At 43.3% G+C, this 22,779-nt stretch overlaps 1 protein-coding gene across 2 annotated transcripts in view; it reads right to left on the reverse strand.

Moving 5' to 3' along the window:
• The window catches only part of RNF182 (ring finger protein 182), a 175,454-nt gene that overhangs the window by 59,360 nt on the left and 93,315 nt on the right, over nucleotides 1-22,779 (reverse strand). The window contains exon 1 of one of the 2 annotated variants that reach the window (XM_040432841.1): nucleotides 1,083-1,195. The exons of the other annotated variant lie outside the window; for it this stretch is intronic. The gene's annotated coding sequence lies outside the window, so the exon portion shown is untranslated. Of the gene's footprint in view, nucleotides 1-1,082; nucleotides 1,196-22,779 lie in introns of those variants that run through there. 2 annotated transcript variants of the gene reach the window in all.

Genomic DNA, 22,779 nt, shown 5'->3' on the forward strand with positions numbered 1-22,779 from the left:
TTCTGGAGTGGCCCAGTCAGAGTCCTGACCTTAACCCGATTGAGATGCTGTGGCATGACCTCAAGAAAGCGATTCACACCAGAAATCCATAGAATATTGCTGAACTGAAACAGTTCTGTAAAGAGGAATGGTCAAGAATTACTCCTAACCATTGTGCACGTCTGATCTGCAACTACAGGAAACGTTTGGTTGAAGTTATTGCTGCCAAAGGAGGTTCAACCAGTTATTAAATCCAAGGGTTCACATACTTTTTCCACTGCACTGTGAATGTTTACATGGTGTGTTCAATAAAAACATGGTAACATTTAATTCTTTGTATGTTATTAGTTTAAGCAGACTGTGATTGTCTATTGTTGTGACTTAGATGAAGATCAGATCACATTTTATGACCAATTTGTGCAGAAATCCATATCATTCCAAAGGGTTCGCATACTTTTTCTTTCAACTGTATGCTTCCGCACTACAAAAGATAGGACATGTGACCACCTCCCATGCACACAGTCCGCCAATTCACAATTCACAATTCAATTCACAATCCACTCCTATGGATTTTTATGGCAAATCCTGTAGCTATGCCTTAAAGAGGTTGTTCAAGAATGGGGAGGTTTCTGTGAAGGTCCTAATTATCTAAGTATGATTTAGAGAAATCCTTGCCCATACTGCAGAAACAACCCCATACAAACATATGGAATGAATATTCAGTCGCAGAAATTTCTATGATCACTAGGAGTTGCCATCAATGTCAGCTAGGACTAAAAATGCAATCATGGTTGTTTCAATTATATTTCTTATAAATCTAAAAATGCAATCATGGTTAAAGGACTATACCGGTCTGGGACATTGATAGCATATCACTAGGAGTTGCCATCAATGTCAGCTAGGTGCGGGTTCCACCTCTAGCAATATGAAATTAAAGGTCCCAGATAGGAATACCCTTTTAAGATGTTTAATAGGATTCTTTTATCAGATACATATGATAGGTAAATCTCCGATTTCTCAAAAGTTAATATATTATAGAAATAAGTTAAGCATATTTTAATCAACATATTAAGCAATTTACTAACAAAATTAAACTACTTTACCTTTCAGGAACTACAGCATTCAAAGTAGACAGGTGAAATGATGAGTCTGCCCGAAAAAAATGACAATGACTTGGAATCTAGAAGTTTTTAGCACAGGTATATGAAGCCTGGCTATAAATTGTCTGTGACAGGCTTGTAATGCTGAATATATGTAATTCAGTGAGGACACGTGGTGAAAGCTGACCTGGGATATTAACAAAAGAAACTCGTCTCACAAATAATTTATTAGGTCAAACATTTACACACAAACACATGCCAGATTGCACAACATTCAGTACTTTATACTTACTAAACCAGTCATTAAAGAGAAATTCAGTTTACACAGAAATCACAAGGCCCCATAGCAAAGCTCAGAATTGGATGCCTATATATATATATTTATACATATATACACACAGTCACACATATACACACACACACAGTGTGTTTATTGTAACTTATTATGTGACTGCATTTTTTGAGGAAAAAAAACTTTTAATATCCAGCTTCCAAAATAAAAGCAGCCTTTATTATTCCATCAGTATAAAATCAAAGAAGCCACCAGGTCTACGCGTTTCAGGTCTCGCACGGACCCTTACTCATTTTATATGTTGAAAGCTGGATATTACATTTTTTCTTTCCTCGTGGACTTCTGCATGTTCCTGGCAGCATCCGTGCTTCCATGAATTGTGCAGGTGAGCTCACCTACCTTTCTCTTGTACTTAATGCATTTTTTGCAATTACTAAATAATAATAATTACACTTTTGCTGTTATCCTTAAAATAAAAAAAAACCATACAATGTATATACTGTATGTATAGTGATGTATCTGTAGATACTAATACCATATGCATGGGAAGAATACTATTGAGGTTTTTAGTCTGAGAAATATTTCTATTGGCTACACTTAAACTTAAGGTTCTTGCCTCCCATACAGGACGTCCTGGGTTCAAGACCCAGAGGGACAATCTGGAAAAAAAAAAAGAGTATTAAAAGCAAAACTAGAATGTAGAGTGCCGACTCCAGTACTCCATGGGAAAGAGCAGAACGCCTTAGGGCACAGCTAACAGTATCTGAAAGGAGGAGTAGATGAACAGTTACTCCATAGAGAAGGGCAGAGACTCCTTACAGCATTGGGAATGGGCTGGGCAGTCCAGGCAGGCGCCCCAACACAGTGGGCCCCATAGCCACCGTCTGGTCTTTCTCCAATGTTAAACAGATTATCAGGATTTAAAAGATACAGCTGCTTTCTTCAAAAACACATCTGTCTAGAGGAGGATATATTGTATTGCACAGGTCAGCCCTATTCACTTATGGTACAGTAGGTCCTAGGTAATATGTGAATAGTAGTGCTTCTGTAGATTTAGGGTTGCTAATTTGTATGTATATGCCCCCCACTGTGCACCTGCTGATCAGTGCTGTAATACATTGCCAGTATTTCTGAGCCACACGTACTTCTAAATGCGAACTCAGAAGTCCTCAGAAGCACAATAGAGGAACAAGGAGAATATACACATACAATATCAATCAGGGCTCAAGAGGAGCAATACTATTCATGTAGTACTGCTCCTGATAGAGATAAGGAGGTAGCAGATTGAGAATGAAGGAGGCTGAGCTGCATAAAGCTGGGTTCTACACTAATGTAAGTTTTCGGTACAAAGTGTGAGCACATAAACTGATAAAAACATTTGGATAATTTGATAAGATTGCACCAGTGAGAGCAAATACAGAATTCTCGCCACCACCACCACCTCCCCTGCCGATCGCTGCACAAAGTCTGCAGTCCTACAGTTGTCCCCTTCTGTCAAAAGTTAAATATTCTGTCTAGGTGTTTCTTAAAGGGGTTATCCGAGCCTGGAAATGCCCTCCCCCCCATATGCCCGGGCCCCTCACACTGATTCTACTTATCTGGTGGCTCCCCACACGGCCGCTGCTGCTTCTTCCCACGCGCGGATGAAAACAGCCGGTGTCAGGGGGAGGGGGGGAGCTTGATCAGCAAATGGCAGGAGGTGACGGGGACGAGCCTCCCTAGCATCGCGGGTGACGCTGGGAAGGCTCGTCTCCATCACCACCTGCCATTAGCTGCACCTCCCCCCGACACCGGATGTATTCATCCACACACGGGAAGGAACAGCGGCGGCCGTGCGGGGACGAGGAGCAGTGCGGGGAGTGGGGCGCTAGGTAAGTAGAATTAGTGTGCGGGGCCCGGGCAAATGGGGGGACATTTCCAGGCTTGGATAACCCCCTTTAATGTAATTTCAGTTTTTCCCTCTTCAGCCTCATAAAGTGACAACCATCGTGTGTCTTACAATGGTTTTATCCATGTTAAATCTTTTTATAAAGTAATGAGTGTCTTACTTATCACCATTTAAAGGACTTCTTCAGGGAACAAAAAAGGAAAATGTTGAAAAAAAGATGTTAATATGAATAAAGACCTACATATTGGCCCGTAATTCAATAGATGATGTGATTTTGGGTGCATTGACTCTGTTGTTTTATACTCAATTTGCAGCCTGATTGGAAGGTGAGTGCAAGATTGAGGGAGCGGAGTGAATTAAGCACTGAGAATCACACTCATGTCACAGGCTAGACATACATGACATACTGTAGCCCATTAATGTTCTTCCAAGAAAATCCTCTAAAGACAATTTCAGATTGCACCTGGACTCTCTAGGTTCCACTGAACCAAACTGTAGCTTGACCTTCATGAAATGACACCATGCTCCAGACAAGTACTGCCTTGCACCTATGTGTTAATAGTCCCTTGACAGATTGATGCTTAGTGCTGTAAACAATGTAAATGTCACAACCTTAAAAATCAAAGGAACTTCAACCTAAGACCACATCCTGCTCACATGGAGTCAATCTGACATTTAGACATATGCAAACTAGTTTTCCTAATCAGTGTTACTGCTGTGAAATATGTGGCTTGTCCTAGATATTGGCAATTGTTAATGAAGCTTAGCACTAAGGACAAATTAGAGAAATCACTGACAATGACGTTGAGTTGTCCTAAGGACATGCGGTACATCACGTCTGTTCTGCTATAATTAGACCGCGCTTTCCAGTCACGATCTAAATATAAAGGGAATCCTGTAGAACCTATAAAACATGGATGGCATTTTGGTGATATATCAATATTTAAAATGATTGCTGTATATGAATTATGCAGATTTATGTTAATAAGTCTACATGCTCCTTCTTAACTTGCAGGATGGACTGTCTGCTAAAGCATTCTGTGTCCTGGTACAGCTATTTTTGTTTAACTGGTATTATAAATGTCTTCTGATCCAAGACGACCTTTAGCTCTAAATATAGAATGTGGCTGGTTATGTGAATGAAAACTGCACATCCTGCTGCAGACGCTGTAATGACGTGATAGAGACAGTTCACACCTGACCAGTCATTTGATGTGCTAATAGTGTTCACATTTTGTTGCTCAGGGTCCCATTTGAGTCTCAAGTCTTTCCAATGAGGGAAGAAAACACCATGAACAAACCCTTTCATATGCCCTAATGGACTATATGGAGATAGATAAATACCCCCCCCCCCCCATTCCTCATTCTGTTACTGTTGTGCAGAGAGACACTGCAATAAGCAGTTCTGTCCTGGAGGACTTCTGGCTAGTGTTGAGCGAACTTCTGTTTTAAGTTCGGCGTCTAAAGTTCGGCTTCCGGTTAGCGGAGAATTCCGATATGGATTCCGAATTCCGTTATAGTCCGTGGTAGCGGAATCAATAATTGGGCATTATTGATTCCGCTACCACGGACCACAACGGAATTCGGAATCCATATCGGGATTCTTCGCTAACCGGAAGCCGAACTTTAAACGCCGAACTTAAAACAGAAGTTCGCTCAACACTACTTCTGGCATCTCTGTGTCTGTTATGGCAGGGAGTGTGGAACCACTGTGTCAACCAACAGATTTCACTTTGGGTTACTTCTAAGGGCAATCTTGGTAGTCCTCTGGTTTTTAACCTTTTACACCTGTACATGCATCTGGATTTTTCTGCAGGAGAACCACCAGGCCACTACCTCCTGGAGTAGTCTCTGTATGACTGAAAGCTGACCCACGGGGGTCAGAGACATGGCTGAAGAGCAGGCAAAACTGCAGTCAGGGACAGACTGAGGTCAGGGCTGGCTGAGTACGTGCAATTCAGGCAAAGAAGGGTCAATACACAGTTCAGGCACAAGTGAGGATTAGGCAGCAGAGAGTCAGAAGTCAGTACAGGGGCAGGCCGACAATAGCAGAACTCTTTTGCAGGAAATTAGCGAACTATGAATCTATTGTTCAGGCACCCTTCCACAGGGGAAGATGCCTTAAGTACCTCAAGGCAGCCAGCCATAGGCTGGAGCAGATTAGGGTGAGCGTGTGGTGGCCCTGCCCTATAGGCAGAGGAGGAGAGGCTTTGCTGGCAGCAAGGCAGCACCCTGCATGTAGGAACTAAACAACCTTGGTGGCTAGAAGAGAGGTACAGTAGGTCTATACCACCAGGATTAAGAAACCCGGGACTCAAAAGCAGAGCAGTGGGGGCTGTGGGTCAGTAATTACTCAAAAATCCATTGGTCCTGATTTATTATGCCTTCACTCCAGAATTCTGACTTCAAAAAGTTGCAAAATAGAGCTTTTGTGACTTTTCGGGCTCACTTGCGCAAATATTTTGCAACTTTTAGCAGTTTTACACCGCTCACTCCAGTTTTGAAACGTGAGTGAAAAAGTGGGCACGGTTAACTATGTTAAGGAGTTTCGGCCCAGATTTATCATTGCCTCTTTTCTTAAAAACTGGAGTAGCTTTTCTAGACAAAAATGTTGCGTTTAAGGGCGCATACACACGAGCCTGTGTGCCCGTATTGCAGACCGCAAACAGCGGGTCCGCAATATACAGGCACTGGCCGTGTGCACTCCGTATCACGGATGCGGACCCATTGACTTGAATAGGTCTGCAATCCTCGAGATATGGAGTGGTGCGTATCGGAGGCACGGATCAGAAGCCCACGGAAGCACTACAAAGCACTTCTATGGGATTTTGGTCTCGCCTCTGCACCGCAAAAAAAAGAACATGTTCTATTTTTTGCAGTGCGGAATGTATCTTGTGCATCGTGGACCCATTCAAGTGAATGGGTCCGCATCCACAAACAGTGTGCACTCGGCCGGTACCCACGCATTGCGGACCACTATTCGCGGTCCGCAGCATGGAAACGGGGGGAAAACACACGCTCATGTGCATGAGCCCTAAAGATAAGACAACCTTATCAAACAACATGTGACATTTGATAAATGTAACATAAAGTATGCCAACACAGACTCAGGCAAAACTGACTTCAAATATTCCCCTCATGATAAATTCCCCCCACAGCCTTTAATTGGTGACATATTCTTTCTTGCAGAGTTGTGTTGGCAGCTCAATAAAAATGTGTTATACAAAGGGAATGCCAGTAGTACTATATTTGCCATACTGTGCAATAAAATACTGTGAGGGTACGGGCAAACTGTGCAGATTTTCAGTAGCACAATTTCAGTGTTTTTTGTTGCGATTCCGCAGTGGACATTCTGCTGCGGATTTGCTGTGGTTTTCACCCTATGCATTGAAAAGGGTGAACGTCACAGTGGAAATCTGCAACATAAACTGGCATTCTGGAGATATAAATATTGTAAAGCAAGCCATTATGTGTCATTTATAATGCCGGTGTCAATTTATGTGGCACTGAGGCTTTTTTATGTCAGTAGTCAAAGGGAAAGCTACTGTATAGTTGTGTTTAAGAGCAAAGCCAACAAGAACAACACCACATTTCTAGCCTTCCTGGACCCCTAGAAGTATGACGCCCTGGATCAATTTAGCTCAAGAAAATCAAATAGAAATATTGAAGACTTGTATGGTTAGGCTTCAATGGACTTTAAATCTGAATACATTTACATTGTGCTAAAATCTGATTATTGTGAATCAATGTGTAAATACAGTAAATGAACTTTAGTGAAGTGAGAAGCATATGAAAATTCTCAAATATCTTAAAATATTAAAATGAGTGCAGTACTAGGCTATGCGTGTATAATGAATGTACCGCATTAAAAGGATTAGGCAGATTATCCTGCCAGCAATCTTGTTCCACTGCATCTTGTAGTAAACATTCCAAGTTGTCACTTGAGCCGCACATAATAGCTGCACTGGAACTTGATATGACCTATCCCCCCTTTATCCTACGTGCCTAATAAAATGATGCTATTGTATGCGTAACCCCTTAATGCACTGGACCATAAACGTAATGCGCTAGCAGCTGAGCCTTAAAGAGGACGTGTCATCAATCCACAAAAAGTGAGCTATTTGTATATTAGTTCGCCAGGCTTCCCTGAGCATAGTTTCACTTTTGAATATGCACTCCCCCCCAGGCTCGTACTGGCCCACAGGGGTACATGTAAATCACCTGGTGGGCCCCTGAGCAAGGTGGGCCCCTAGTTTCCCACCCCCTGTACAAGTGACACATAACACAGTAGACTTACTGCACTTCATACACATATTCAATGTACAGCACCTCAACCAGCCTATGTTCATCTAAAAAACTTGATAGATTATATAAGAAATTATTATAGACATGATCAGAGCTGAGATGACTTCTAGGTATAGAGGAAAGCTACCAGTGTCCTCTTCTCCCCAGGACCTACCTTCTCAAAGTTGCTGCAGGGACCCCCATATTCAATCATCTGGTAGCATCTTGCTGCTGCATGAGCAGGTAATATTTGAATGTATGGGTATGGTAGACCCCCAAAATAAATTTTACTGGTGGGCCCTAGGCACCCCAATCTGATACTGGCTCCCCGTCCCCTTCTGCAATAATGTCCCCCAAGATTTCTGGCACCAGGCATGTCAATCTGAACTGACTAGGTGTGGTAGTCACTTCTCATCTTTGCTAGGGGAGGTTTCTCTTCTCCTGATGCAGAGTGATCTCGCGACCACTCTGTACTGTAGCTTCCGACAGGACAACATCTCACTCAGACCAAAGTGAGAAAGGCCCGCTCTGCAGCGTTTGTGCGTCTTATGCTGGTGTGAGTGCAATGCTGTCCTGTAAGAACCTATGGTACAGTGCGGTCCTTCGAGAAGTCGGAAGATCTTGCTGCATCAGGAGGCAGTGACCAGCTACACCACTTCAGATTGACATACAGTATAAATAGATGATATTAATTTGATTACATTTTTCCCATTGTATGATATTCATTGTGGCTTGTGGGCTTAATGGGACACAATCACCAAAAAGAATTAGTTTTATTTAAAAGAGCTTACTAGTGTTTAATTTTGGACTTTGATTCTTCATTTCCATAAGAAGCAATGCTTTCTGCACAGCAACAGTGAGATGCTTTACAGTCAAGGATATTGGATCTGAGATGGACAGTGACATTGCCTGCCCTCTCATTGCTCTGTGTCTGTACTCCCTTCCTGTTGTATCTGAAGCGATACAATAGAGCTGCAATACCAGACATAGCCCAGGAAAAAATCATTTTATCCAATGCTGGACAACCCCTGTAAATGTCTGCCTACTAGTAAGAACGAAGGCTGTAAAATGAAATGCTTTCTTTCTCCAGTGTAGTCTCTTTTGCTTCTAGATGCATGAGAAAACTGAATGCATATTTCTAATAAATTGAAAAAAATATTTCTTGACTGTTTTTTTTTTTTTAATATCACTTTCTGATTATAGTTTCCCTCCCTACATGTACGGGCAGGATTAAGGCTTTTTCTCCTGCAGTCTAGCAGGAGAAGGTCAGGTCCACGAGGAGAAGGCTTCTCTTTTCTTGTGTATATAGCGCTCAATAAGCTGTGTGCAGTTAACAGAGAAGCGGCTGCATCAGTTCTTCTACTAGACCCAGTGATCATGTGATGGCTGGTTGTCCTGGGCATAGGAGGGCTGCTCGGTCTTAGCAACCTAGATCAGCTCTGCCTGTGTAAATGTCCCCACAGGGGGCTGTTTTTCCCTGTAACTGGGGCTCCTTTGGATGCCCTGTTCATGCAAAACTGAACTAATATATATATATATATATATATATATATATATATATATATTCAAAGAATGAAGAGGCAGCACTTCCAGTTGTTAGGTGATAGGGTGACGACCCCAAACTTTATTCCAGCTACGTTTCTGCCTTCTCAATGAGGCCTTTGTCAAGCTTGACAAAGGCCTCATTGAGAAGGCAGAAACGTAGCTGGAATAAAGTTTGGGGTCGTCACCCTATCACCTAACAACTGGAAGTGCTGCCTCTTCATTCTTTGAATATATATCTTGGAGGACAAGCCAGCCTCTGTGAGGATTTCTTGCACCCAGAGCTCCACATCTGACTGTGCTGCTGCATTATTTGTGGTATTATATATATATATATATATATATATCACAACAACCAATGGAACATTGAAAACCCATTTTAATTATTTATTTTGATATACATTTTTCATTTTTACACACACGCAATTCATATGAATTTTGGCGGAGATGTGGAAGAGATGGAGCGTTTGTCCAAACCTACCAATCAGGTTTCAGCTGTTAGTCTTGAAAGGGCCTAAGACATGCTCAACCTCCGGCCTTCCAACTGTTGCAAAATTACAACTCCCAGCATTCCCAGACAGTCTACAGCTATCAGCCTGCAGCAGGGCATGGTGGGAGTTGTAGTTTTACAACAGCTGGAGAGCCACAGGTTGAGAATTCCTAGCCTAAGAGATGGAATATGGTTGGTCACATGCCATATCAGTTCAGCTTCACAATTAATTTCAGTTTATGTGTATTTTTCCCCATAGTGCCCACCCATAGCAGTATTTTAATAAGTCTTTGTCCATCAATCTTTCCTGCACAAATACTCGGGGAAGCCGGGGAAGTTGTGGAGCCCTTAGTACAAACCCTGCTAGTCTTCAGTAGCACTTTTTAAAATGATATGGAAATACATTATAAATTCTTCATGAAGCTTCTTGATTAAAATTTTTTCCAATTGTGAGTATTGGTATGAGCACAACTAATGGTGTACATTTAGCATTCTGAACTCCTTCAATGCATCTTACCAGCAAATCTAGAGATCAGATTTGAAATACTAATCAATCAAGGTGATTAGAAACAGCATTTGGCAATGAAGATTATTAAAAAGAAAATGAATCGCAAATGCCTGATATCAAAGTTTAGGAGGACCATAATGCTTCTCTGAAAATGTATAGTGACTAGTATTTAAAGGGGTTATCCCATGAGAATTATCCCATAGAGAGGGGACTCAAGGGGATATCTCATTCTCAGGATAGCAACAGTTGGGGAGAGTCCAACACCCAGCACCCCCCACCGATCAGTTGTTTACTCCACAGCTCCATTCAAAGTCTAGAGGCCTGTGCTGGGTTAATACAGCACAATTCCTATTTGTTTCAATAGGAGCTAAGCTACAGTAACCAGACAACCAGTAACCAGGTTACCAAAGCTCAGCTTCCATTAAAATGAATAGAGGTTGTGCTGCAGTACCCCAGCATGACCACTACACTTTGAATGGAGTTGTTCTGGCTCCATTCAAAGTGCTTGTTTGGAAACAGCCGATCAGTGGGGGTGCAGGATCCTGAGCCCCAACCAATGAGATATTAATGACCTATCCTGAAGATAGATCCTCAATATAAGGAGCCTTAAAAACAATTTTAATAAATATTTTATGTAAGTAAAAGATAAATAATATCTTTATTATTTCTTTTAAATGCTGTTACTGTTTCTTATTTCTTTAAAAAACACTTTTCTGTGTAGTACTGGAAATAACTATATTACGTATCTTCTACAGTGGGAGATGAACTACAGTAAGCAGGCATGGCCACTACACTTTGCACGGAGCTGTTCTTCTGGCTCCATTCAAAGTGCTGATGCTGGAGGCTGCAAGAAACGGCTAACTGAAGGAGGTGTGAGGTGTCAAACTTCCACCGATCGGATATAGATGACCTATCCTGAGGACTGGTCATCAATATCAAGAGCCTGGAAAACTCCTTTACTAATTATGTATGTAAAAGAAAAGTAATATATTTATTATTTCTTTTAAACAATGTTGTTTCTTAATTCTTCATTTAAAAAAACTTTCCTGAAGAATATTGGAAACAGCCTTTTCTCTCTTGTATTGTCTGTATAGACAGCGCAGTAGTGTGCGCGCTTTACAGCAGCTACAATGAGCAGGAGCTGATGTACAAAATGCTACAATAAACTGATAACAAATAAAGAAAGTTCAACTGTCCTTTGAAGTTCGTGGAGTTTTGATACAGTCTAAGGCCTCCTGCACACAAACATTTTTTTTTTCCATTTACTGGCCGTTTTTTGCATTCCGGTCCGTATACGGAACCATTCATTTCAATGGTTCCGCAAAAAAAAATTATTTCCGTTCCGTTAAAAGATAGAACATGTCCTATTATTGCCCGCAAATCACGTTCCGTGGATCCATTAAAGTCAATGGGTCAGGAAAAAAAAAAGGGAACACATATGGAATGTACTCCGTATGTCTCCCGTATCCATTCCGTTTTTTGCGGAACCATCTATTCAAAATGTTATGCCCAGCCCAATTTCTTCTATGTAATTACTGTATACTGTATATGCCATACGGAAAAAACGGAACGAAAAAACGGAACGGAAACAAGAAACGGAACAACGGATCCATAAAAAAAACTGAAAAAGCCATACAGTCGTGTGCAGGAGGCCTAATAGACTAATACAGCCTATAGAGGGTATATACAGTGATAGAGTACAGCCTCTCAGCAGGGGCATGTGGTAGGGCAGAAGAAATTAATACAGCACCTTGCCTGTGGGTATAGTGTTGCTATGCTGGATTATCTAGGCTTCAAGCAAAACATCTGTCAATAACCCCCTGTGTCCTTTTAAGATAATGAAATGACCGGTTACAATGTCCCAGTCTATACAGTAAAGCAAACAACTGCAAAATGGGGAAATGCCAGTGTTAAATGTGCAATTTTGCATGATTTCTGTTACATGGTTAGTCACATATAAATTAAAAAAACAACATGTTTGTTGATACAGTCCCTGAAAATTCTTATTGTATCTTTGATCATGTGCCTAAGATTTGGACTCTTAGGCCGAATGCACACGGCCGTGTTTCACGGCCGTGTGCGGTCCGTGGTAACACGGCCTGGATTCCTGCTGAGAGCAGGAGCGCACGGCGTCATTGGTTGCTATGATGCCGTGCTCTTCATGCCGCCGCTGCACTACAGTAATACACTCGGCCTTAACAGAAGACTGTCGGGCTGCTCTATTGAATTACTTTGGTCCATACTAGGTTGTAATCTAGAGCTAATGGTAGAAATCGCTGAATGTGGCTATTCGGACAACAAAATGCAAAGAACTTCATGTTTGTAAAAAGTGGAAAATGTTTGTAGGAAGAAGCAGGAAAACCTTGGTAGATGGACGGCTAGCTTTAGACTCAAAGTTGGCATTCTGTGATATAAAGCAGATTACATCATACACACTTGTGTAACCTTGTCACATTCCCTTAGAGACTTACAAGCTCATTATGAACAGTTCACTAATAGGTGTTTATGTCCCCATGGATAGAGTGAGTGAAGCAAAAAGAGAAAATGATGAGGAGGAGGAGGCAGATGGGGAAATTAGAGTACTATTGCATGCAATCCACATTTATTACAAGGAGTTCCGCGCTCCCATCTGCTTCCCATTCCCTGTCTATACCGTGTGATTACTTTGTGCATACTTATTGAGATAAAATGTTCACTCTGTTGACACAACAAATCATCTGGAAATCCACATAGTGTAAAAACATTAGTGCCAAGCAAGTAGGAATACCCAGAAGCCTTGAATTGTATGATCTCAAGGGCTTGGAGGGCCTCTAGAGATGGCAGGCTGCTATATTATAGGTGACCATCGTCATTAGGGTGCTTTCAAATTCTAATGTCTACTTTTTACCATGTCTGTTTACCCTCATACATAATCAGCAGATGTCACAGACTTGTCATTTTCCACCACAGGATGGGTTAAGGCTACTTTCACACTAGCGTTCGGGGCTCCGCTTGTGAGTTCCGTTTGAAGGCTCTCACAAGCCCCCCCAAACGGATCCGTACAGCCCTAATGCATTCTGAGTGGATGCGGATCCGCTCAGAATGCATCAGTTTGGCTCCGTTTGTCCTCCGCTCCGCTCAGCAGGCGGACACCTGAACACAGCTTGCAGCGTTCAGGTGTCCGCCTGGCCGTGCGGAGGCAAACGGATCCGTCCAGACTTACAATGTAAGTCAATGGGGACGGATCCGTTTGAAGTTGACACAATATGGCTCAATTTTCAAACGGATCCGTCCCCCATTGACTTTCAATGTAAAGTCAAAACGGATCCGTTTGCATTATCATGAACAAAAACAAAAAAAAAAAAATCCGACCTAAACGCAGGTGTGAAAGTAGCCTTACATGGTCAAGTTTTTAGATGAAGTGGTTTGGAAAAATAAAAGAAGAGAACTGATAATATGTCCTTAAAGTGGTTATCCCATGATTAATAGTGATGAGCGGCAGGTGCCATATTCGACGAAATAGAATATTCGTTTTATATTCGTCTAAATCGAATATTCGTCATTATTCTAGTTATCGCGATTATTATGCGATTTAAATAATCGCGTATTGCGATTTTAACTTAAGGCTACTTTCCTATTGGTTTGATATCTAGAATTAGCGAAGATGACGAATATGACGAATGTATTCGTCATATTCCTCAAAACGAAGATAACGAAGTATTCTCCATCTTCATTTTAGCTCCATATTCGTCAACTTCACTAATTCTAGCAATCAAATAGGAAGGTTGACTATAGAGACAGCTGTGTTTAATTCGCTATGCGATTATATTACTTTGCTTTTTTTTTATTTTTATAAATAGAATCATTATAATAATCAAGTATTTAACTATTAAATTTTTTTTAAAAAAAAGCAAAGTAATATAATCGCATAGCAAATTAAACACAGCTGTCTCTATAGTCAACCTTCCTATTTGATTGCTAGAATTAGCGAAGTTGACGAATAGGTAGCTAAAACGAAGATGGGGAATACTTTGTTATCTTCGTTTTGAGGAATATGACGAATACATTCGTCATATTCGCTAATTCTACCAAGCCAACCATAGTAAACCAGGTCCAAGTTGAAATAGCAATGCGATTAATTCAAGTTATAATAATCGAATTTCGATTTTAACTTAGCACTGCTATATTCCATATTCGTTAATTCTAGCCTAATATGTAATATAGCAGTGCTTAGTTAAAATCGAAATTCGATTATTATAACTTGAATAATCATATAGTACAGGGATGCCCAACCTGTGGATCTCCAGCTGCTGCAAAACTACAATTCCCAGCATGCCTGCACAGCTTACAGCTTTTAGGGCATGCTGGGAGTTGTAGTTTTATAAAAGCTGGAGGGCCGCAGGTTGAGCATCCCGGATATAGTACATGATAATCTCTTTCTGCAATGCAAGAACCAGCCTTGTCCCTCACATGGGTCCATGGATCTCCCCCTTCAGTGCTCTGCTAGATTTACATCAAGCTGACAGCTCTTTTCTGCCTCAGCTCAGGGGAGGGTCCATTCTGCGGGATCTCTCTCCCTATCACAGCTCAGGCTACTTTCAAACTGGTGTTTTGGCTCTCCGTTTGTGAGATCCGTTCAGGGCTCTTACAAGCGGTCCAAAACGGATCAGTTTTGCCCTAATGCATTCTGAATAGAAAAGGATCCGCTCAGAATGCATCAGTTTGCCTCCGTTCCGCCTCCATTCCGCTTTGGAGGCGGACACCAAAACGCTGCCTGCAGCGTTTTGGTGTCCGTCTGACAGAACTGAGCCAAACGGATCCTTTCTGACACACAATAGAAAACGTATCCGTCCTCCATTGACTTTCAATGGTGTTCAAGAAGAATCCGTCTTGGCTATGTTGAAGATAATACAAACGGATCCGTTCTGAACGGATGCATGCGGTTGTATTATCTGAACGGATCCGTCTGTGCAGATCCATGACGGATCCGCACCAAACGCGAGTGTGAAAGTAGCCTCAGGAGGCAGTTGAAGGATGAAACTGAGCATCTAGGGCCTTCTCAATGAGCCGGACAAAGAAGAAGAAAAAAATAAACAGCAGGTGGCGCTATACAGATGCATTTCATTGAAAATCTCAGTGGCTATACAGAAATTTTTATTTGCATGCAATTACAAAATAATTCAGATCTAGGTGCTGGTTTGAAAACTGTAGAATATTTTTTTGTGGGACAACCCCTTTAAGGCTTCATGCACACAACTATATTTTTCATCCAGGTGCTATCTGTATTTTTTGAGGATAGCACACTGGTGCACACCTTATTATTTTTTTCCTGATCCATGTGGCCGCTGTGAAAATCACAGAACATGTCCTATCCTTGTCTGTATTGGGAACATGAATAGGCATTTCTATTGAGGGGAGTGAGAAAAATGCAAAATGCACACGGAAGGTATAGGTGTTTTGTGGATCCATTGTTTGCAGACTTAGGCCGAATGCACACGTGAGCGGTCCGTGGTATCCCGACCTGGATTGCTGCTGACAGCAGGAGCGCATGGCGTCATTGGTTGCTATGACGCCGTGCGCTTCATGCCGCCGCTGCACTACAGTAATACACTCGTATAGATCATACCAGTGTATTACTGTAGTGCAGCGGCGGCATGAAGCGCACGGCGTCATAGCAACCAATGACGCTCTCAGCAGGAATCCAGGCCAGGATACCACGGACCGCTCACGTGTGCATTCGGCCTTAAATATGGACACAGCTGTGAGCACGAAGCCTAACTTTCTCGCCCTTTTTGATCCACACCCCTCGTTTAGGCTTCAAAAACAACACCTGAATGCAGGGGTGTACATAGAACTCATGGGGCCCCATAGCAAAACTCAGAATTGGGCCCCCTCCCCCCCCCTTGCAATAAAAAATAGAATAATTATAGCTGATCCGTTGGGGTGTGGGGTTTAATCTGATATTGATGAGGGAAAAAAAAGCTTGTGAAGTGTTTTTCGTCTTTTTTTAAACTTTTAATAAAATTGTATGTGTATTATGTTTGTTAATGCAGCCCGCAGCATCTAAAGTGTTACAATGGCAGAACTGGAACTACCAGGAAATCCCTAATGGACCCCACCAGGGTATGGGTACGTGCATACTATCAACAAAATAAGCCAGAAGGCTAATTACCCAAACTTGACCCAGATAATCTACCCCTATAAAACATAACCTTTACTGATTATAATTAAAATCACTGTGTGAGCAAGAAGGAATAGAAATCAGCTGTAACCAGTCCGTGTGCTGTTTGTATTTGTAGAACACTGGAGTGGTAGCCTGCAGGGATGTGCACTATCCCTCCAATACTACAGACATTGCTGCCCAAACCCCTGATGAAGCCAGTCTAGCTGGTGAAACATGTCGGGGGGCGGTTAGTAGGTTTTAGGTGTCTGCATCCAGTTCAGTGTAGCTAGCAGTATCAGTTTATGGTGTTACATTATCCTTAGGATCCATTCACACGTCCGTATGTGTTTTGCAGATCCGCAAAACACGGACACCGGCAATGTGCGTTCCGCATTTTGCGGACCGCACATCGCCGGCACTCTCATAGAAAAGCGGATCCGCAAATGCGGTTGTGGACAGCACATTCCGGCCCCATTGAAAATGGTTCCGCAAAATTGCGGTACGGATGCAGACCCATTTTGCTGACTTGTGAATGGACCCTTGATAAAATTTCATATGCCAGTGAGTAAACTGGACACTCGTTTCTATTCTATTCAATGTCTGTAGTATTGGAGGGATAGTGCACATCCCTGCAGGCTACCACTCCAGTGTTAGGCCTCTTTCACACGACTGTATAGCTTTTTCAGTGTTTTGCGGGCCATTTTTTCCGGATCCGTTGTTCTGTTTTTTGTTTCCGCTGTGTTTCTGTTTCGGTTCCGTTTTTCCGTTCTGTTTTTCCGTATGTCATATACAGTATATAGTAATTACATAGAAAAAATTGGGCTGGGCATAACATTTTCAATAGATAATTCCGCAAAAAATCAGAACGGATACGGAAGACATACGGATGTATTTCCGTATGTGTTCAGTTTTTTTTGCGGACCCATTGACTTGAATGGAACCACGGAACGTGATTTGCGGGAAATAATAAATGTTCTATCTTTCAACGGAACGGAAAAATGGAAATACGGAAACGGAATGCATACGGAGTACATTGAAATAAATGGTTCCGTATATGGACCGCATACGTAAAGCAAAAAACGGCCCATAAAAAAAAAAAAAAAAACGGTTGTGTGAAAGAGGCCTAATAAGAATACAAACAGCACACGGACTGGTTACAGCTGATTTTTAATTCCTTCTTGCTCACACAGTGATTTTTATTATAATCAGTAAAGGTTATGTTTTAGGCCTCTTTCACACGGCCGTTTTTTTTTCCCGTTTACTGGCCGTTTTTTGCGGTCCGTATACGGTCCGTATACGGAACCATTGATTTCAATGGGTCCGCAAAAAAAACGGAATGTGTTCCGTATGCATTCCGTTTCCGTTTTTCCGTTTTTCCGTTCCGTTTTAACATAGAACATGTCCTATATTTGGCCGCAAATCACGTTCCGTGGCTCCATTAAAGTCTATGGGTCCGCAAAAAAACGGAATGCATACGGAAGTGCATCCGTATGTCTTCCGTATCCGTTCCGTTTTTTGCGGATCCATCTATTGAAAATGTTATGCCCAGCCCAATTTTTCCTATGAAATTACTGTATACTGTATTTGCCATACGGAAAAACGGAACGGAAAAACGGAACGGAAACGGAAACACAACGGAAACAAAAAACGGAACAACGGATCCGTTTAAAACGGACCGCAAAACACTGAAAAAGCCATACGGTCGTGTGCAATAGGCCTTATAGGGGTAGATTATCTGGGTCAAGTTTGGGTAATTAGCCTTCTGGCTTATTTTGTTGATAGAACTGGAACTAGCTCCAATCCTGCCAGCTGCAGCAATGTGTCACCTGCAGGCTATAATTGACACTAACAGGTAAGGCCTCTTTCAGACGGGCGTTGCGGAAAAAGGTGCGGGTGCGTTGCGGGAACACGCACGATTTTACCCGCGCGAGTGCAAAACATTGTAATGCATTTTGCACGCGCGTGAGAAAAATCGCGCATGTTTGGCACCCAAACCCAAACTTCTTCACAGAAGTTCGGGCTTGGGATCGCTGTTCTGTCGATTGTATTATTTTCCCTTATAACATGGTTATAAGGGAAAATAATAGCATTCTGAGTACAGAATGCAAAGTAAAATAGCGCTGGAGGGGTTAAAAAAGATGAAAAAATAATTTAACTCACCTTAATCCACTTGATCGCGAATCCTGGCATCTCCTTCTGTATCCTTGGCTGAACAGGACCTGTGGTGAGCATTCATTACAGGAAAATGACCTGTGGTGACGTCACTCCGGTCATCACATGATCCATCACCATGGTAAAAGATCATGTGATGGATCATGTGATGACCGGAGTGACGTCACCACAGGTCATTTTCCTGTAATGAATGCTCACCACAGGTCCTGTTCAGCAAAGGAGCAAAGGAGACAGAAGGAGATGCCGGGCTCCGCGATTAAGGTGAGTTACATTTTTTATTTATTTTTTAACCCCTCCAGCGCTATTTTACTATGCATTCTGTATTCAGAATGCTATTATTTTCCCTTATAACCATGTTATAAGGGAAAATAATAATGATCGGGTCTCCATCCCGATCGTCTCCTAGCAACCGTGCGTGAAAATCGCACCGCATCCGCAATTGCTTGCGGATGCTTGCGATTTTCAATCAACCCCATTCATTTCTATGGGGCCTGCTTTACGTGAAAAACGCAGAATATAGAGCATGCTGCGATTTTCACGCAATGCACAAGTGATGCGTGAAAATCACTGCTCATGTGAACAGCCCCATAGAAATGAATGGGTCGGTATTCAGTGCGGGTGCAATGCGTTCAACTCACGCATCGCATCCGCACGGAATACTCGCCTGTGTGAAAGGGGCCTAATAGTGCAAGCTCAACTCCTGTGTCTGCACCATGTATGTGCATGTACATAGCAGTAGCACAAGATAATTAGGATTAAAAAAATAATTATAAAAAAATAAAATATATATTACTACAAGTTCTGAGGGGGGTCCAGTCCCTGCCCTCCCCTACATTGCCCTAATAGAAATAGGCTATTACTAATAGAGCAATAAGGGGCAGGGACAGGACCTGTCTCAGAACTTAAAGTATATGTCTATGGGGGGGTCGTGTATAGTTGTACTGTATGTATAGACACCAGCACATCCACCTGTGCCCCTCCCCTCCACATTGCAGTATTATGTGTCTTTTTACACACAATGTGATGAATGCTGCAGCTACATGTCAGCTCACCAGCAGGTTGGTTGTTGGATCCTTGGATTGAGGGCTCATTCACACAAACGATTTTTGCGTTCCGTATAGGGAACCATTCATTTCAATGGGTCCGCAAACAGTATGGAATGTACCCCGTGAGCATTCCCTTTCCGTATGTCCGCATTTCCGTTCCGCTACATTTTGAGTCTTGTCCTGTTATTGTCCGCAAATCACGTTCCCTGGCTCCATTCAAGTCAATGGGTCCGCAAAAAAAAAACGGAACACATACGGAAATGCATCCGTATGTCTTCTGTATCCGTTCCGTATGTTATGCCCAGCCCAATTTTTTCTATGTAATTACTGTATATGCCATACGGAAAAACAGAACGGAAAACACAACGGAAACAAAAAACGGAACAACGGATCCGTGAAAAACGGTCCGCAAAACACTGAAAAAGCCATACAGTCGTGTGAACAAGCCCTTAGGCTACATACACATGAACGTTGTTTGTTTCCGTGTCCGTTCCGTTTTGTTTTTTTCGGATAGGATGGGTCAGCCAAAAATGTGGACAGCACACCGTGTGCTGTCCGCATCTGTATGTCTGTTCCGTAGCCCTGCAAAAAAATAGAACATGTCCTATTCTTGTCCGTTTAAGGCATTGTTACAATCGATCCGCAAACAAAAACGCATGGCATACGGATGTCATCCATTTTTTTTTGCGGCCTGCAAAACACATACGGTCGTGTGCATGTAGCCTTAGGCTACTTTCACACTTGCATCAGAGGATTCCGGCAATCCGGACGAAAACTGATGCATTTGTCAGACGGATCCGGATGAGGATCCGTCTGAAAAATTCATTGAAATACCTGTCTCTCCGGTGTCATCCAGAAAAATGGATCCGGTATTTATTTTTCTCACAGATTCAAAGGTCTGTGCATTCGCGGACCGGAAGAACGTATCCGTCAACGCAGGAATTTTAATTGGCACTAATACATTTCAATGTAAATTAATGCCAGATCCGGCATTCCGGCAAGTGTTCAGAATTTTTGGCCGGAGAGAAAAATGCAGCATGCTGCGGTATTTTCTCCGGCCAAAAAAAACGTAAGAGGGACTGAACTGATGCATCCTGAACGGATTGATTGCTCTCCATTCAGAATGCATTAGGGTAAAACTGATTAGTTATTTTCCGGTATTGAGCCCCAGGACGGAACTCAATACCAGAAAAGAAAAACACTAGTGTGAAAGTACCCTTAGGCTTCATTCACACGTCCGTAGTGTATTGCGGATCCGCAATACACACGGCCGGCACCCCAGTAGAACTGCCTATTCTTGTCCGCAATTGCAGACAAGAATAGGACATGTTCTATTTTTTCCAGGGCTGCGGACCGGAAGATTGGGGCCACGCTTCGGAAATGCGGATGCGGAGAGCACACTGTGTGCTCTCCGCATCTATTCCTGCCCCATTGAGAATGAATGGGTCCGCACCCGTTCCGGATATTGCGGAACGGATGCGGACCCATTCCACGGACGTGTGAATGGACCATTAATCAGTTACACAGAGCTGAAGGCCACTCTGGAGCAGGAAGAGCCTTCACACGGTGCTCTCATTACTCCTGTAATGATGCTGGACTAAGGCACATCCGCAGGCAAAGGTAGAAGCAGAGCCAAGAGTGGAGGGTAGGTGGCTCCGGGTACAAGTCAGCTGACCAGTCAGGAGCAGTGCATTTCCCTGCTTAGTGACCAGCTGACTGTTCTCACAGGTAAAAGCTAATGCTGGCAGCAGTGCCAAGTAGCAGGGGGCTTCAGGAGGAGTACTCAGGAGGGCTGGCATTTATCTGTCCAGCATCTGTATGTGGCATCTATTCAGGTCGGAAAGGGGGCGGGGCCATTCAACCTGGCCGGGCCCCCGAAGCTCCCCATAGCAACTGCGTGGTCTGCCGCTATTGACAGTACGCCACTACCTGAATATTTTGTATACAACATACAGTATATAAAATACATTTACACTTTGTACAATTAAAGGGGTATTTCCATCTCAGACAATGGGGGCATATCGATAGGATATGCCCCCATTGTCTGATAGGTGGGACCCGCACCTATCCCGTAAACGGTGCCTTCAAAGTCACGGAGGGCGCACCGTGCAAGTGCGGCTGCCCTCTATTCATTTCTATGTGGCCGTCGAAAATAGCTGAGAACTGACTGTTCGTCCCATAGAAATGAACTGGAGCAGTGGCCGCTCAAGTGAGGTGCACCCTATGTGACTTTCAAGGCTCCATTTACGAAAATAGGTGCGGGTCCCGGCCAGATGTGGGGCCAACACCTATCAGACAATGGGGGCTTTTCCCAGCAATATGCCCCCATTGTCTGAGATGTGAATACACCTTTAACCTCTTAAGGACACAGGGCGTACAAGTACGCCCTTATGCCCGAGTCCTTAAGGACACAGGGCGTACAGGTACGTCCTGTGTATTTCCACTTCACCACCATGACGGCCCAGAGAGATTGACCCCTGACCTCTGTAGGGGCAGGAACAGAGATAGGTTTAAAAGGACCCCTCCCACCACCATTCACCAGTGTGTTCCTGCCCCTATAGTGGCCAGGACAGAGAAAAGTCCTCTCTGGCTTTCAGGGAGGTGAAGTGGACCTTCGTTTTATTATTTTTAGAGTACCTGGGTGACCGCATCGGTGGTGTTCCTTGCCTCCCTTGCGGGTCCTTTCGCCCAGAGATGCGTCCCCTGCTCTCTGGCGGACTTTGTTCTAAAGCTGACAGGGAGACGGCAGGGTCACGCTCCCTGTTGTGGGAAGCCTGCCCTGAGCTGCCGCTGAGTCGCCTACCTCGCTGTGATGTAGCCGACCGGAAAGACGCTCTGCGCTGTCACGCGCGTCTGACGTCACTTCCGGGTCGCCGGACGAAACCCAGAAGTGGAGGGGCTTCTATAAAAAATGCTAGCAAGCACCTTCCCGTTGCGCTCTCTGCATCGTTCTCTGACCCGGACATGTCGGACCAGGAGAAGGAGCCACAGCAGCAGGAGCAGACCGCTCCCGAGCGCCCCTGCGTGAGTAGCCCACCTGGGCAAGTCGGCAGCTTCACAGGTGGAAGGGGGGTGGTGCGCCTTAGAGGTAACCACTGTTCCCCTCCCCCTGGTATGTCTGCTGGTATACTGCATCTAGTTTATGCTCCTATACTAGACTGACATAAATTTAATGGGCTGCCTCTCTCACTTTAGGCAAAACTTACTTTAAAAAAAGGAAAAAGGACCGCCAGATGCATCCAGTGCTCCGTCAGGCTTCCTGAGGACTATACTAAAAAACTTTGCAAGGATTGCATTGCTAAAGTAGTGAGAGACGAACAGCCCTCAATTATGCAG

This window comes from Bufo bufo, chromosome 5 (assembly GCF_905171765.1).
Source record: "Bufo bufo chromosome 5, aBufBuf1.1, whole genome shotgun sequence".
Lineage (NCBI taxonomy): Eukaryota > Metazoa > Chordata > Amphibia > Anura > Bufonidae > Bufo > Bufo bufo.